The sequence below is a fragment of the Carassius carassius genome, chromosome 23 (assembly GCF_963082965.1).
Source record: "Carassius carassius chromosome 23, fCarCar2.1, whole genome shotgun sequence".
NCBI classification, from domain to species: domain Eukaryota; kingdom Metazoa; phylum Chordata; class Actinopteri; order Cypriniformes; family Cyprinidae; genus Carassius; species Carassius carassius.
In genome coordinates this window covers 27,978,810-27,995,806 of record NC_081777.1, presented here as the reverse complement: position 1 = coordinate 27,995,806, position 16,997 = coordinate 27,978,810, and the positions used below count along the sequence as shown (strand labels likewise).

Sequence of the window (16,997 nt, the reverse complement as noted above, 5' to 3'; positions counted from 1 at the left end):
CAAAGTACTGCATTATTACCATCTCACTCTACGACTGTAAGGGATTTTCTGCACTGTGGAAAAACATTAAAACATTTAAAAGAGTGGACAAAAAGGTAGATGGGATGTAAATTGTGAGCTCCCTGTTCTTGTGAAGCTGACCAAAGACTAACAGATCCACATCTGGATTTGCAGTAGAAACGCAGCAGAAACTTTTGGGAATGGGTTGCACCCGTTCTCTCCCTCTGCCTGACTTCTTCCGTCCCTCCGTTTCTAATTCAGATTTCCCTTCCCGTTTGGTTTGGCCAGGGTGAACGAAAGAAAGGAAAAGGGAGAGGGAAAAGTTTGAAAGATGCTTTTTAAACTGAACCTGACTGTTAGAGACAGTTGATTTGTGTGAACTCCTTCACACAGACGTCTAACGGTCGTTTTACCACAAAGTCAACATTGCAGAGGGTTCAGCGAAAACTTTTACAAAAACTGAAAGGTGTTTTCCTTTAAAGGGTCATAGCCTGTGTGCATAAATTCTGCATAGCAATTCACAAGAGCTATTTCTATCATTCTCAGGCCATGACAAAGAATTTGTTTAGTTTTTAAATCAGACATAATTGTATCCCTAACTTAATGTAAAACAGCTTGTCCATCTGAAACACAAGCTAAGACGAGATAATAGAAGGCAACATTTTCTGTCATCATTTGACATATTTAGATGATATTTTCCATGTAGAAATTTACATGTAAACCTATGCAAGTGCATTAACATTACAGATCTGTAAGTGCATTATGCAAACCAGTAACTGAGTTAAGCATTGTTTAATTTATAATAGGTTATATGTAATTCTGTTTAACCAAGGATTAAAATTGGCCTTAACCTGGGGTTTAAAGAGAACCCAAGTTTAAGCATATAGTGTGAAAAGCCTTTAGGTTTTAAAAAACATGTAATAATACATAAATAAATAACATGCTGTAATAATTGCATCTCATCGCACTGGGCCATGATAAAAAAAAAAAATAAAAAAAAAGAATCCCCAGTGCATTATGTCTTACAATGATACAGCACAGAATAATTTCCACAGCCGTTGGTTCAACGATTTTCAGCCCTGCTTTAAATGCACTTTAACAATGGAGGGAAAGACTGCACTGAGGGTCAGGATTTTCCATCTCTCTTCATCAGTCTCTCACGCATACTCATGGGAAGACCTTTGAAAAGTAATTGAAAAACACTCCAAACATAATGCAATTAGGTTGCAGGCTTACATTTCATAACCATTCAACTGCTGGCGATAACACCATCAATAAACAAACACAAGCATCTGAGGTCAGACGAATCTCAGTGTATTTGTCGGATCTGATGACAGTCCGATCCATCAGCTCTTAATTTGAATTATTATGCACTCTTAAAAAAAAAGGCTCTTTATAGGTAATGATCTTTCTAAGAATGTTTAACACCCATGAAACCTTTCCATTGCACGCATTCCAAGTGTTTTTTTTATATAGTCAAAATTGTTCATTAGATCATTAAAAGGTTCTTTACACTAACAAATTATGTTTTTTAGGAAATGTTAAGTGAAAGCTCTTTTGGGAACCAATATGCTATTCAATGCAATAGCATCTATGGGTCCATGAAGAACCTTTGACATTCATGGAACCTTCTTGGTTCTTTAGAATATTAAAATTAATATTAAAACAATGGTTCTTTGAAGAACTGAACACTGAAAGGTTCTTTGAGAAACATAATGGAGGTGGCGCAAGGTGACTGAGAACCACAACATCCCGGCTGTTCGTATCGCTGGTGATTTTGGACACTCAGCCACAACGGAAACACCACTGTCCAACTTAAACAGTCCCTCGTGATCTTATACATATTTTAACTTCATTTATTGGCTACTTCCTCTGGGCACACATCCGAACAGTGTCACAAGAGCCCGTTGTTTAAAACAGGGAGAGTGTGTGTGCATTTACTGTTATTCGTGGATGGAGGGGAACATTCATATACTAAAGGAAACCCTTGATACTGTGGGGGCGTTTCGGAATAAATGAGAATGTCCAGGCTCACACGACTGTGATTAGGGAGAGAGAAGTTCTAAAATAAACTTCTGAAAGACCAATCCCGCCCATGTCTGCCAGACCAAAGCCTCAATTTGTTTAATACGTACTGTCTTTTGTGTCTAAAGCAGCCAGAAGAGTACAAGAAGAAGAGATTGCGATGTTCCCTGAGAAAATAAAAGGCTGAAATTTCCTTAAAACGCAAAAAAAAAAAATAGATGGGAAACTGACTTCTCTTGCCTTCTCTCAATAAAGAAAATGTGGTTCTGGTTAGGAGTCTCTGAGCTTGGTTATTTGTGTCTCACTGCCTCAGGCTCGTAGACTAAGCGGTGTGTATGTGTGTGTGTATATTTCGAGGGGTTTGTTATTTTTTGGAAGACGGTCACATGGGTTACACTTCATCTGCAGACATAAGGACAGGTTGTATGGCTGATGTAAACTGTAAAATTGGATGGGGGAAGGACTGAATGCTATTTGTGTTTGTGTGTGTGTGTGTCTGTGTGTGTGTGTGTACATGTGAGGTTGTGGCTGTATGTGGCCAATAATGTTGGAACTACATGTAAACAGAGCTGACCTATAATTGAATCAAGATGGAGTTCATCCCTTAACCTTGCTGCTCACATTCACACACAGACTTTCATTTTAATTTTAATTTAGGGAAAAGTAACATATACAATACCTTTCAAAAATGTGGGGTACTTTTATCCAGCAAAGAGAGTGAAGACTTTTTAAACTGTAAAAACAATAAGAAATATTTCTTGAGCAGCATCAGATTGATTTCTGAAGGATCATATGACATTGAAGACTGGAGGAAGGATGATGGAAATTCAGCTTTGCATCTCAGGAATAAATTGCATTTTAAAATATTTTCGAATAGAAAACAGTTATTTTAAATTGTAATAATTTTTTTACAATATTCATATTTTTCTCTGCATTGTTGATCAAATAAATACAGTACTGGTGAACAGTGATGTTTTTGGCGGCCTGTTTTAATTTTAGTTTTAGTTTAAGTCTTTTTGTGGAGCTGTCATTTGAGTTTTTATTAGTTTTAATCACGTTCATACTCTTTTTAGTCTAGTCAAGTTTCAGTCAACTAAAAGTCTGAGCATTTTAGTCTTATTTTAGACAGAATTATCCATAACTATTTTCGTCTAGTTTTAGTCAATGAAAATTTTATTATAGTCTCGTTTTAGTAATGCAATTCTATTTAACCCAGTCAATTTAGTACAAGTACCTAGCAGTATAAAAGAAACCTAAATTTTCTTTTAGCCGAACCCATTTCAACCAAGGTTATCTTATTATATTATTGTTACCTTATAGAGTCAAGAATACATCCATTCCAGACACGGAAGACTCTCTGATTTGAATTAAAACATTTATTTTACCAACCAAACATGTTAGAAGTACACACATCTGTCCCTTTCTCTGTGTCAGACTATTGTTGTCATCTTCTAAATAATGCTGTGAGTGGGGCTTGAGGAATTGACATCACCTGCGTCTGCGCAGTGCAACCTGATGCAGCCCCTGAAGTGAGACACAGGAAACAGAAATACTGCAAACTAATAATAACACGACTAAACCAGACAAAATCTAGCTATGGTCAAGAAAATAAAGACATTTTAGCATAGTTTTTATTTTGTAAACCACATTTAGTCTAATTTTTATTTGTCAATAATAATTAGATGTATAATGCAATATAGTCATCAATATAGTCATCGTCACATGACCAGCATTTACGTTGCGTCTCGTCGTTTTCATCACATGATAAAGGTTCATTGACGTCGATATTAAGTCAAAATTTTCGTTGACGAAAGCAACACTACTGATGAGCATAAGAGACTTTTCAAAAAGATTTTACAGATTCTGAACATTTGAATGGTAGTGTATATAGGATTATAGGACATTACAATAGTCAGTCAAACTTCTTAGACTTAAAAAAAATTATTAAAGGGACAATTTATCCATAAATGAAAACTTGGTCACCATTTTCTCATCCTCATGTTGCTCTACTCATAAATGGGTTAATTTCTTTCATGGAACTCATAAAGAGAACATTTGTTGAATGTTTTAAACTGCAATTTCACATACAACAAATGCATTTAGGGCCCTATTTTAATGATCTAAATGCAAAGTGTAAAGCGCACAGCGCAGGTGCACTCACGGCATATGTATATATATATATTTATTTATTTAGCCTACAAAAAAATCTATGCATTGCAATCCTTTAATTTTTTATATTTGGCATGTTTGTGTGCTGCTGTGCATCCCTGTGTTTAATAAGCAGCGTGTACGCTCCTTAAATAACAAAGAAAAAACATTGTGCCAGACTTTAGACCAGGTTTGAGTTGGTCTATGGCGCAGTCTATTTTCAGCTCCTTAACACCTGAACACATCTTTTTTAGATCAGCACGCCCATGGGCGCAAAAATGAGAGCAAATGCATCTGCTAATTAAATGACGTGGCACTGGACGGGAAAATGCGAACGGCGCCGGACTGAAACTAGCAAACACACTTATGCTGCGCCTTGCGTCGCATTGCGCCGGGTGTATTATAGAGCCCATAATCTTTCTTTTCTATTCTATTAAAAAACATAGCTATGTGTACTTTGCTAGACTAACTGAGACTTGTCTTGGCACTTGTATACTGTTGTTGTTTCCTCATTGGTCTTATTTCTTCTATTTTTCTCATTTGTAAGTGGCTTTGGATAAAAGCGTCTGCTAAATGACTAAATGTAAATGTAAATATATATAATTAATCAATGTTTTAATTCTTCACAATTTCTCTGTATCCATCCATGAAAGAAAGAAAATCATATGACTTTGCAACAACAGAGTGTGTTTTCATTTGGGGTCTATCTTCTTTAAAATGGACTATGAATCTCTTTCTGCTATCTGTTTCTTGCAGCAATCCTAAAATCTGCTGGGATCATAAACACAAAAACCGTCTACACCACACCAAACCGTAAGCCCTGTCATGTGCCATGCTCTCATCATCTTCAGCTCAGGGACTGGGGGTGGACGAGCCACGGGGCTTTGGTGGGGTTCAGTTTTTAGAGTGTAGGATGTTGGCTGTGGGTGGAGGTTTTTTTTTTATGAATAATCGTAGCGGTTAAAAACCGCCTTTAAATCACATCAAAGAACCCCCACAGTCTCTGCAGTGAGCATGGGTGAGTGTGTGCTCGTGTTGATACTGAATTTGTGTAATTCTATATGCAGAGTCTTCACAGATCCAGGTGTGAGTGAGGTTATGGTATTTTCCTTATGGGAAAGCCTTGGATGTATTAGCCGTGGGTTATAAGAGTTTCAGATCTTTAAAGGGATTAAAGGAGTAATTGTGCACCGTGAAATAGTTATCCAACAACGTTTTTGGGATGGACACCAAAGCACCTGTGTCTGTACAGGTGTGTATGCTATTGGACTACTGAGGATCATAACTGTCCTCAGATGTATGTGAGAATGTTTTTGAATGGTCTAAAGAGACCTGTAACTTCTCTATATACTGTACAGTATAGAAGCCAGTTCAGAATAGGGGGCCATATGCACAAAGAGACCGGGAATGACTCTTTTTTTTGTGCCTCATGTCAGTGCATGTGTGTGTTATAAGAGAAGAAAATGTGTTTCCAGTTAAATCCGTGGAAAAAAAGCAACACACACCCACATGCGAGCACTTCAAACGTGTGTGAGATCTCTCCTGCTGTAATTTCACTGCATAGCTTTACTCCCATCTGGCCTTACTACACACACACAGACACAACCTAAACATCTAAAGCTTTACAGCCCACTAACACACCCACACACACAAATATATTGCACCGTATACATTGAAAACACATGGGACAAATAAATAAGATAAACATGACGAGATAAACAGTGATTGAGTCGATAATGTTTACTCGAACTTACTAGAACATATTCGTCTATAGTTTTATTTGAAGTTTTCCATGGTTTCTATGCGATTGTAAAGGTTTCTCTGTTAAAAGCTGAGTCATTCTGTTCTCACGCCTTTTTGAATATTGATTGAGGGTAGAACGACTGAATGCAAATCCATCTCTGGCAAACAGAAACTGACCCTGCTGTGAATGTGTATGAGAGAGGAAAAAAATAAGTTATATCTAGACAAACATGTAGCCTTCCTGACAAGTAAAACATTACAGTATGTTATGCATGTATGTATATGTGTGACATGCATTTTGTGGAGTCTTTCTCTGAAACATTAAATCAATCAATCAATTAATAATAATAATAATAATAATAAAAAAAAACAGATTCAAGTGGCTATGTTTATAAGTGATTCAACAAGGCACAGACTCAACTGATTTGTTCAAAACATTGTTTTATTCAGGGACAAATTAAGCGAGTGATTCAAAAAATCATTCAAACTTTGTCAACAAAATTCAGAATCATTCAGGAACAGATTAAGTGACTGTCTTAGAGTGATTCAATGAATCACTGACTCAACAAATTTGTTCAAAACACTGATTTATTCAGAAGAAAAACAAGTGACTGTCTTTATGAGTGAGTCAATTAATCATTCATTCAACCAGTTCTTTCAAACATCAGAAACAAATCAAGTGACCATATGAATGAGTGATTGAATGAATCATTTACTCACCCAATTTGTTAAAAAATGCTGATTCTTTCAGACTGTCTTTAAGTGATTCAGTGATTTGCTCAGTTGATTTATTAAAAATTCTCATTCAAGATTGCTTACAACATCTAAAACCAATTTAAACATTGCCTTTTTAATTCATGTCATATTTATGGTCTCGTATTGTTTGTTAAGTTTCGTGGAAGACTTTTAAATATGACATTTTCAGACTGCAGGACTATTTAAATGAACTGGAAAAAACTGTGGAAAACAACAACAACATACAGGCTAGAGTTAGAACTAGAACTATGCTTAGCAAAAAAAAAACTGTTATGCTCAGTGAAACAAAAGCTTTTAGAAAAGTGGGCTATAATTGTCACCAGTCATAAAGGACAAGAAAATGTCTGTGTGTAACACGACCAGATTGCTGACTCAGGAACTGTGTGGATCAATAAATGAGATCTCCTCTCCTCTCACATGACTAAGTGTGTCTTTCATTTTGCACATGTCAGCAGAATCCTATGTTCTCTGAGAGTGTGAAAGTGTGTGTGTGAGAACCAGGACATAAACCTCAGTGAGTATATGAGTCAGTGGAGTAGAAGAAACGATCCCTCACAGACACACATCACAAAACAGAGAGAGCTTATAGCATCACTTACAGCAATGGAGTCTGTGCCTCCTCCAGCCTCTTACACACTCTGACCACAGACCACATCACTGCTCTCACCATTCACAGCTCATCTTCACAGCCGGTGTATGCTTGTGTGTGTTTAATAAAGGGCTCTCCTGGGAATGATGATCCATTGAAGAGGAAGCCTTATCTAGCAAAGGTCTTAAAGAAATAGTTCACTGCAAAAATGAAAATTGTGTATCATTTCAGTATCATGTTGTTCTAAAGGAAACAAAAAGATCATGCTGCTCTTTTACAATGGCAGATGACCAAAAACATTTAATGGAGTACAACAGAGTGGGACATTTTTGGTAATTAATCTGTGAATTTAGTGTGTTCCTCATAAAATGTAACTTTATGTGAAGTGCAAACTAGTTTTAGGGTACCTTTATAGTGATTTTTATTTGTTTTTGAAGCCTGATTTAAATGAACGTTATAAACAATTATATAATTTAACATTTTGGACTATTCCTTTAAATGTAATAAAAAATAAATAAATAAACACTTTCTCTTTTCCCATCACTCTCAGAGTTTTTGAGCTGTTTTCTCATGCTGTGTTTTCAGAGGAATGCTTTCATGCAGCACCGGTGGCTATTTCTGTATGAGAAGACTTCTTTAGTCGGTCAAGCATTCTTGGGATTCTGGCGAAACTAAAGCAATTTGGAGTTTGTTGATAAAAGAGAGCGAGTGAAGGAGTATTTTGGGCCACACACACATCTGCAGTTTATTAAACTGAAATAGATATGTGTATGGACTTCAGGTGTTCCTGGATATATAATGGACCCCCCAAGATACGCGCTACGCTCTGAATTGACAAATGTTTTTATTCCTCCCAAGAACTGCTCCATTCCAACACCTGAACTGTCTGTAAAGACAGTCCATTTCAAAGATAGAAACATTATATCTTCTACCTCAGTTTGACAAAGTTCCTGGTAGCAATGACAATTATGAATGCTTTTATTACTGCAAAGAAAAGATTTTTAAACAATGTAATCTTGTGATGCACTAGAATTTACATTTTGGACAATACGATCATTATTTTATATTTATGTTATAGTCCAATGATAAATGGCCAGTGTGTGTGTATATATAAACCCTATACTATTTTGTCTAAATAAATAAATAAATAAATGGGTTCTTCTGGCATTCCAAATAAATTAATATGTTTGGAAAAAATCCTCTCCCTTCAACCATGTGCTCTCTATTCTCTTTGGTGCCTCCTCCTAGCAACAACAAATGCAGCCATTTCTAGCAAAAATTAGTTTAAGATATGCTTTTTGGGGCATTAAATAATGGCGCAAATACTAGTAATTTGACAAGCGCAAGCGTTAGTAAAACACGTTGCATGATTCATTTTAATACTCTCTTAAATCCAAATAGAAATAAAATAAAAAAACATAGAAATGACAAAAAGGACATAACAAAATTATTAAAACATAATTAAAACAAAACAATGATTAAAAATTATTAAGAAATTAAAAAATTTAAAGTAAAAATGAAAGCTAATTTAAAATATCAATATTAATCATAATATTAAATTATAATAGCATATGAGCAACTAAATTAACCCTATATTAATTTTAATAAATTATTTTAGACGACAGCAAATATGGTCTAAATGTAAAAATAGGGTAAATGAACATAACAAATAACCTATGCCAGCCAATATTTAAATCTGGAAAAAAAAAAAAACACTTTTATATCTTCCATTAGTCTATATGATACAAATATGATTTGTACAAAAAAAAGAAAGAAATTCTGTTTCTATGCTTATATGCTTTCATTTCAGTTAGGACAGACACTAGTTATGCAATAATATGTGACACACACACACACACACACACACACACACACACACACACACACACACACAAAAAAACTCCCTCAACAAAATTGTTATCAGTTTAATAGTGAATTTCTCTCTCACACAGTCAAAAGTACATCATCGTGTGTCACTGTCATTGTAGACTAAGTGGACACTTTCCATAAATCTGTTTCTCTCCTACTGTCCCTCACTCATTTTTAATTAAACAAGTGTAAATCAATCACTTTGACCGGGCTGCTGCATAAATGCCCATCTCTATGGTTTCTCACCGGAGCTGTGACTGGTATGTTCAGGTCAGGTGTGAGAAGTGAGCCCTGATTGGCTGAATCTCTAATTGGCTGTGTTGTGCAGGCTCTGCAGACACAATGAACTTCATGACCCATCACACAGTTTAACCAGTACACAGACAGAATATCAAACAGAAAGAGAGGAAATGAGTGGGCAGCTGGCCTTGACTACCCTTCATATCATCACTTTCTCAAACAGGAAGAAGCAACACTCTCTCTCGGTCATAATTAGAGTCAATGTGAACAGCTGTTTACAGCCCATTTTTTAATCTGTGAGGAATTAATTGGATAAATAAAAATGGTAACTACATACAGTAGAAGAATTGAACCAGACCTGAGTGAAAGTTTGCTAAAGCTCTACCTTAATCCTCACTACCATAAAAATAAAATAATAATAATACAGAAAAAAAAAAGAAACCAAGAGATTTAGACTGTGTATCTTATCAAGATTAGAAATGCAAATTATCCTTGGGTATCTTGCCAAAATGTCTGGTTGTTTAAACACACACACACACACACACACACACACACACAAACACACACACACACTCTCTCTCTCTCTTTAATCCTTGTTTACAATTCAAATACTAATATATCAGCATTCAGCCTCCTCTTGACGCGCTTATGTCACTATTAGACACAAGTATCACCATAGTAACAGAATGTGGCTCTAGGTGCATTTCTCTCTCAATTCCTGGCACTAAATCAAATCTCATCTCAGCACACCTGTCGTGTCTGGAGAGCCTTCCTGGAAGCTGTGTAAGTCAGATCTGGAATTCCTTAGAGCCAAGAGATCCTGCTTTAGACTACATATATAATCGATTACTTATTCTAGATCACACTATGCTGGGTAAAGAGTCCCACAATGCAACACGCTCAACTTGATCTTAAATTTTTTGCATAACAAAAATAACTGATTTTGAACATCTATCTCTTATTATATAATCTCATTCGTCTAATGAGATCATGTGACAATATAATGTAGCAAATGGAATGACGTTCTTTCACATTCTGTGTTTTAAAAAAATTGTGCATAGAACAGTATATTATGAACACAGTCTTGTTCTTTAACCACACAACAAATACTGATGTCATTCACCTGTAACTTCATTACTGACTTATTTATTATGTTAGTGTATTATTGACACACAGATTAAGTGTCTTCAGATTAGGTTTGAGCATGTGAGAGTATGTTTGCATGAAATATTAATACAGCCTAATGATGTGCTGAATCAGGTCATAGGTCACAGAGGATGATGTGGGAGATTTTGACAGTAATTAGGGCTTTTTTCGTTTGGAATATGCCGGTTTTCAACTCTGAATATGACAGCTCGCCAAGGCTCATGGCAGAGGTCAGCCAAAGTCTGTTCAATAAGAATCTCTTCCCCTCTTGTCCATGAACAAATAGGACTATTCTAGGGGTCAATATCTCTCTTTTTTCTAAAATGATTATTTTTGTACAGCACATTAAACTGATGTACTTATGAAAAAAAAAATGCCGGTTCACAAAAAAAAAAATCACATAAAAAAAAAAATAAAAATCACAATTTCACAAATATATTAAACACAAGGTTTTAGCATTAATAAAATATATTCTTGTGTGAAAATTTCTTGTATGCAAAATCAGCATATTCAAATGATTTCTGAAGGATCATGTGACACTGAAGACTTGGGTAATGATGCTGAAAATTCAGCTTTGACATATCAGAAATAAATCATTTTAAATACATTCAAATAGAACACAGTTCAAGTGCAATAATTTTTCATAATATTGCTGGTTTCGCTGTATTTTTGAACAAATAAATGCAACGTTGGTGAGCATACAAGACTTCTTTTCATATATATAGCTACATCTATATACCTATATCCATTTATGAGTGTGTGTACACTTTTATTTTCTATTTCACTTTTTAAATTAGAATCCAGATTCTTTATGATGAAGCTTTGTATCAATGAAACAAACTCAAATTATGATGCCATTCAGAGGTATTCTTAGAGCTATATTTGTGAAAGCCATTCGTGATAATAAAATACATAGCAGGTAATTTAAAATGCAACTTAATTAATGTGAAAATAATATGCAATTTTAATATGAAAATAAAATCTTATTTCATGCAAATTATCAACTGCTGTTAAATGACATAGAGACTTTTATTCTATCTACATCACCATCATGCCAAAGAGAATACAAATATAATCATATTGCATAAAACCCAAAACATCAAGGATTCCCTCATCTCAGTATGTGTGTGACCCGGCCTTATGGGTAATACAGACTAATCACATGCATTTGACTGTAATCCCACTAGATTACACACACACACACACACACAGGGAAAACACACGATTAGAGAACTGCTGGATTGAGCCCAAAGTAATCTGTCAGTAAGGCATGATTAAATTACAGTGAAAGAAAAAAGGCTATTTCTATTAATCAATATTAATGCTATACCACTATTATATGACTAAAAAAATATATATTCATGGAAAAATCACATGCTTGGATAAAATTCCCTCTCAGTGTCAACTACAGCTGACTGTGTTTATTTAAGAATGCGTGACAGCAAAGAATATCCACACATGGCATCTAATACACTTTTCTTACCCACAAAAAAGAAAACGCTTTCCATTCAAAACACTTTGGCATCTGCATAGCAACAGCCTGGAAACCAACAAAAACATCTTAAAGTGCCTCATTATGGATTTTTGTGGATGAAAACATCCTGCAAAGTTTTCAATCTGAAAGTGCTCCGTGTATAAAGTTATTGTCTCTCAAAAGAAAGAGTCGACTCTGAATCATTGAACTGAGTCATTTTTAAAACGATTCCCAATATTTTTCATGTTCATGAAACATTAGCATATTGCCGCCCACTTGTCGGTCTTTATGAAAATGCAAATTCATTCTTGACAAATAGGTGCCCCTTTTGGGGCGTGGTTTCCCTGGTAATGGCTGTACACAAAGCAGCAGTGCTCACAAACACTGCTTTATCATGCAATCCAGGCAAGATGAAATAGAAATAAAATCAACCAATCCCCACAGATTAGCGTCACGCAAGGGAGGAGTTTGGGAAAATGAATTGTTGAGTGAATCATTTGGGAGTTGCTGAGCAAGTAAAGTAAAATAAAATGTATATTATAAGATGATGAAAGTGTTTTTAGACCTTGCATGAATGTCAACTTATTGTTGTGGACTCTTAAAACCAAAATATGAACCTTTTTATTACCCATAATAGTGGCACTTTAATGAAGTTCCAAATGTAGGTTCAGGAAGAGCCTAATCATTCAGTCTAACCAATCAAAACACCAGAAACATTTAAAACACTCTCTCAAACTGCATAGCAACTCACTGGCAACCAATCAGAACACCCTGGCCACTAGATTAGAAATCTAGCAACCAAATTCAAAGATCTCAAAATAAACTTGTAAGCATTTCTTACACATTCTTTCAAGACCAATGCTATCCAAATTCATTTATAGTTCCATATTGTATGTCAACAACTGAGTCCATTTTTATTTCTCCTAAGGATTTATAGAGATTTTAAGCTGATACTGCTTAATTAAGAACTCCTGTAAATCTCCTGCGGCATGAAAGAGCAATAAACCCCCCCCCGGGAAACCTGTTCGACTTGCATATTTATTTCATCACATTCTTTCGGTTAGATCCATTTTCAGCATCTGCTTTACCTATTTGCATCTTTGAATCACAACAAACAGTTAAATGTTTTTGCAGTTGCACACTCCCACACAGCATCTGCAGCCAAAACGTCTGAAATGATAAGGCACTCAATCACACAATCCCCCCGTCAGCAGCTCCGACACACACATAAACACACTCTGATCACCATGATAACACCACTTCCAAACGAAGGCCCGAAATCACCAGCGAAGAATGTGCAAAGAGATTAACACACATTATGTTCTGGGAAAATACCATTGTGAATAAATACAGCTGGGGCGTATCAGCGTGTGTGTTTGGTTGAGTCTGATGTGATGTTTAGAGCATTCCAGTTTGGAATGAAACAAGGCCGAACAGCTCCAGAAGGCTCGTAAATGTTCCCTCTCTGATATCCCAGTGAGACTGGAAGGATTCCGGAGCAGCACGGCCCATTTACCTGCTCTGCAGTTGGGAAACAAACTGACAGATTGTGGGCCGAAGGGAGAAATCGACTCAGAAAAATAGATGTGTGTCCTGCTCCAGACCTGAGCTCTCTACAGAGCTTGAAGTGGAAGAGTCCATTCATCAGCAGCTGCAGGGGTGGCACTTTGCCATCAAACTGGAGAAAATGGTATTTCCCTCAAATTAAGGCCAGGTCAGTTAAAAAAGTGGGAGGAAAACACTACAGGAAAGACTGCTGAAACACACACACACACACAAACACAATGAGACTCGATTTAAGAAAAAGGAAATTCCTTCATGGACCCTTCCCATGGTTCTCAGCACAACATGCCTTACAAAGAAGTAATATGCTGTGGCTCCAATCAGTTCTGTTATTTTTAACCGAAATAAAGCTGAAATAAAATAAAATAAAATATTAATATTAGATAAAAACAATTTGGATGAAAAAATAAATAAACTGAATTAGAAATGTTGCTTTGACATCTAACAGAAAATAAGTTTAAGTAATAAAACTTACTAAAAGAAATGACTTAAACAGAAAAAATAAATAAATTAGAGCTGAATAGAAATAAACCAACCTACTAAAAAGACAAAAGCGCATAACAAAACTAAAATGAAAACTGAAAATATTAAAATAAACGTCAATTCACAATGTTAACAAATACTATAAAAGTATATGAAAAAAATACTAAAATAACATTGGTTCCTACAGTAGCATGCATAAATTAATCAAATGAAAGTAAAACAACATTGAAGCTAAATAGAAATATTAAATCAACTAGATAAAAAGTTCTGAAAATCTAAAAATAAAAGAATTCAAAATATGAATAAATACAACAATAATATATAAATAAATAAATAAAACACACAAAAATAATACTGGTTTCCACAGTACCATAGATACAAGGTTTACCATGGTACTAAATGATTACCAAAATCCTGTACATATTTATGTGATACTTCAAATACCATGCTAAAGTAATGGTATGAGATGGTAATACTGTGGTACTTTTTACCATGGTAATGAAAATCATGTACAATTTTATATATATGGTACTGCAAGGTACTTATAACTAACACAAGGTACTTTAACAAGCATTACATTTATAAATGAGTATATAAAAAATACCATGACAGTACCATGTTTTTTTTAAATATATGTACCATGGTAGTGCAACACTTTTTAAAATGTATTTGATAGTTGTACATATTTTATTATCAGTGCTATAGTAAATACCATGGTAACACCACAGTATTTTGTCAGCATAAGCAATCACACAGAAAACTCAATGTGCTAACAAGTCTTAACAACTGCATAACAATGGCCTGTTAACTACCTAACATCATGTCAGCTAGTATGCAATAGACTTATAGTTTGTTGGTAAAGTTTTGTTAGTAAAATGACATTAACCTGTTCCTTTCACCATGTACTATAAATCAGAATATGCTGGGCAGAAAAAGTGAGGATATTCAGTCAGTTATATATATTGGAGCAAAATGTATATAAAACTATATGCTGAGGACTAAACTAACTTCGGGAGTCTTCGCTCTCACACACATTCACTGGTTCTCTCACACACCCTCTGAGAGACGCACAATTAACAGCTTAAATGGAACAAAAGCAGCTCTATGGCAGTGTATTAAGGTGCAAGGATAATGCCCTTACTGAGGCTGACGGACTGTGCTGGGCTTTAAAAAGAAAGACGGAGAGACTTGTTTTTCTGGTAAGTAGAATGAAAGGAAAAGGGGAGAGGGGGGTGAAGGGTCTCCCAAGGAAATACCTCCTGGATCAAACACTGTTGGCTGTAAGGAAAGTGTATGTGTGTGTGTATAGAAGTGGAAAGAATGCATCTCCTGAATGTGCCACAATGTATGTTCATCATATTTACTAGCCATGCTAAAGCCATTACCATCACACTGTACATGTGTATGTGGTTTTATTGGCAATAACAGAATGAATGACACTGCAGACACTGAGAAAACCCTCTGGTCAAGTTCAAAGGTCATTTTGTGAGGTCTCAGTGAGATTAGCTCCTAGGTTATACAGGGTTGTTGTTTCTTTTTGTAATCTTGAGATTCAAGTGGTAATTTCTATGGTCAAGCTTAACATGAAGAGGGTCAAAAGTCACTTGGCTCTTCATCTGCCTGTTGATTTCATCTGCACAAAGAAGACTGCAGACTTTTGAAGTACATTTAATCTTAATATGATATTTAAAAAATATATATATGATTATACATTACATTACTACTAGTGGGCAAAATATTCATTTATTTACACAAATGTCACAAAACTAAAAAAAAATATTTACAAATGTATGTTATATTGTTTGGAACATTCTTAATGCTTTAAATTGCAATGGTTTAAAAAAAATATATATGTAAACCTTTGCAATTTAAAGCATTAAGAATGTTTCTAAATAAAAGAAAAATATATTTATACATTTGTAGATAAATATATTTGTAAATATATATTTACACACACACACACACAAACAGATAACTTCATATGTTAAATTTTCAAAAATCATGTTTTTTCATTGTGCATTCCAATAAATCTCAATTAAACTGCAGTCGGGTTATTTTGATTAAGTAAAAATAACTTTAAAAATACAGCTAACTAACACAATACAACACAAATAAAACAACATAATAAAAACAAAAACTGGCTTTTTGAAAATAAAAAAAACATATCTGTTTTTGCAAATAAACCCTTTACATATATGTACAGTTTTGGATATATTATATTCAATATATTATTTATATATAATGGCATTTACATTGTACTCCAAAATACTTCTAAGAACACCATGTTTATGAAATAACATGATAATACCATGGATATGCAGAGCACCCCGTGAGAAATGTCTGTAGCTTTATTCGTTTCTGTCCACTCTGTTTCTATAGCAGCAGCCTGTTATACATCAGCCTTGGAACAGATAAAAACTTTGCTGTCATTTCTTCAGGTATGTCACAGCGAGATGGAAACTCTGAGATTCGCTCTGCTGTGTTCTGTTCACACAGTAGGAAGGTAGGATACACAACCTGAATACTGATCTCTCTCTCTCTCTCTCTCTCTCTCTCTCTCTCACACACACACACACACACACACACACACACACACACACACACACACACACACACACACACACACACACACACACACACATACAGATAGATGGAAGAGTAGACTCCTGTGGAGAGCTGTTTTCATGACCGTGAGACAGTGTGTGACTCAAGCCCTTAGAAACCACCATAGCAACACGAATACACTTTATAGCTCACAACACAACGTGATAATGGCATGAACTCAAAAGGACGACAAAACAACCACTGGAGTTTTAAATTTTTTTTGGGTGAAATGTGAGTGGCACCTGTCCATGCAAAACTCACCGCAGTAATGCTGGGTGTTGCTATGCAGTTCTGTCTCTCTATTCTGATTCAAATTGGACCAGTCTACATTTTTGTAACTGACATTAAACAGTTATG

At 35.2% G+C, this 16,997-nt stretch overlaps 1 protein-coding gene across 10 annotated transcripts in view; it reads right to left on the bottom strand.

The window, feature by feature from the left end:
* frmd4a (FERM domain containing 4A) overlaps positions 1–16,997 on the bottom strand; it is a 154,469-nt gene that overhangs the window by 51,782 nt on the left and 85,690 nt on the right. The window lies entirely within an intron of this gene.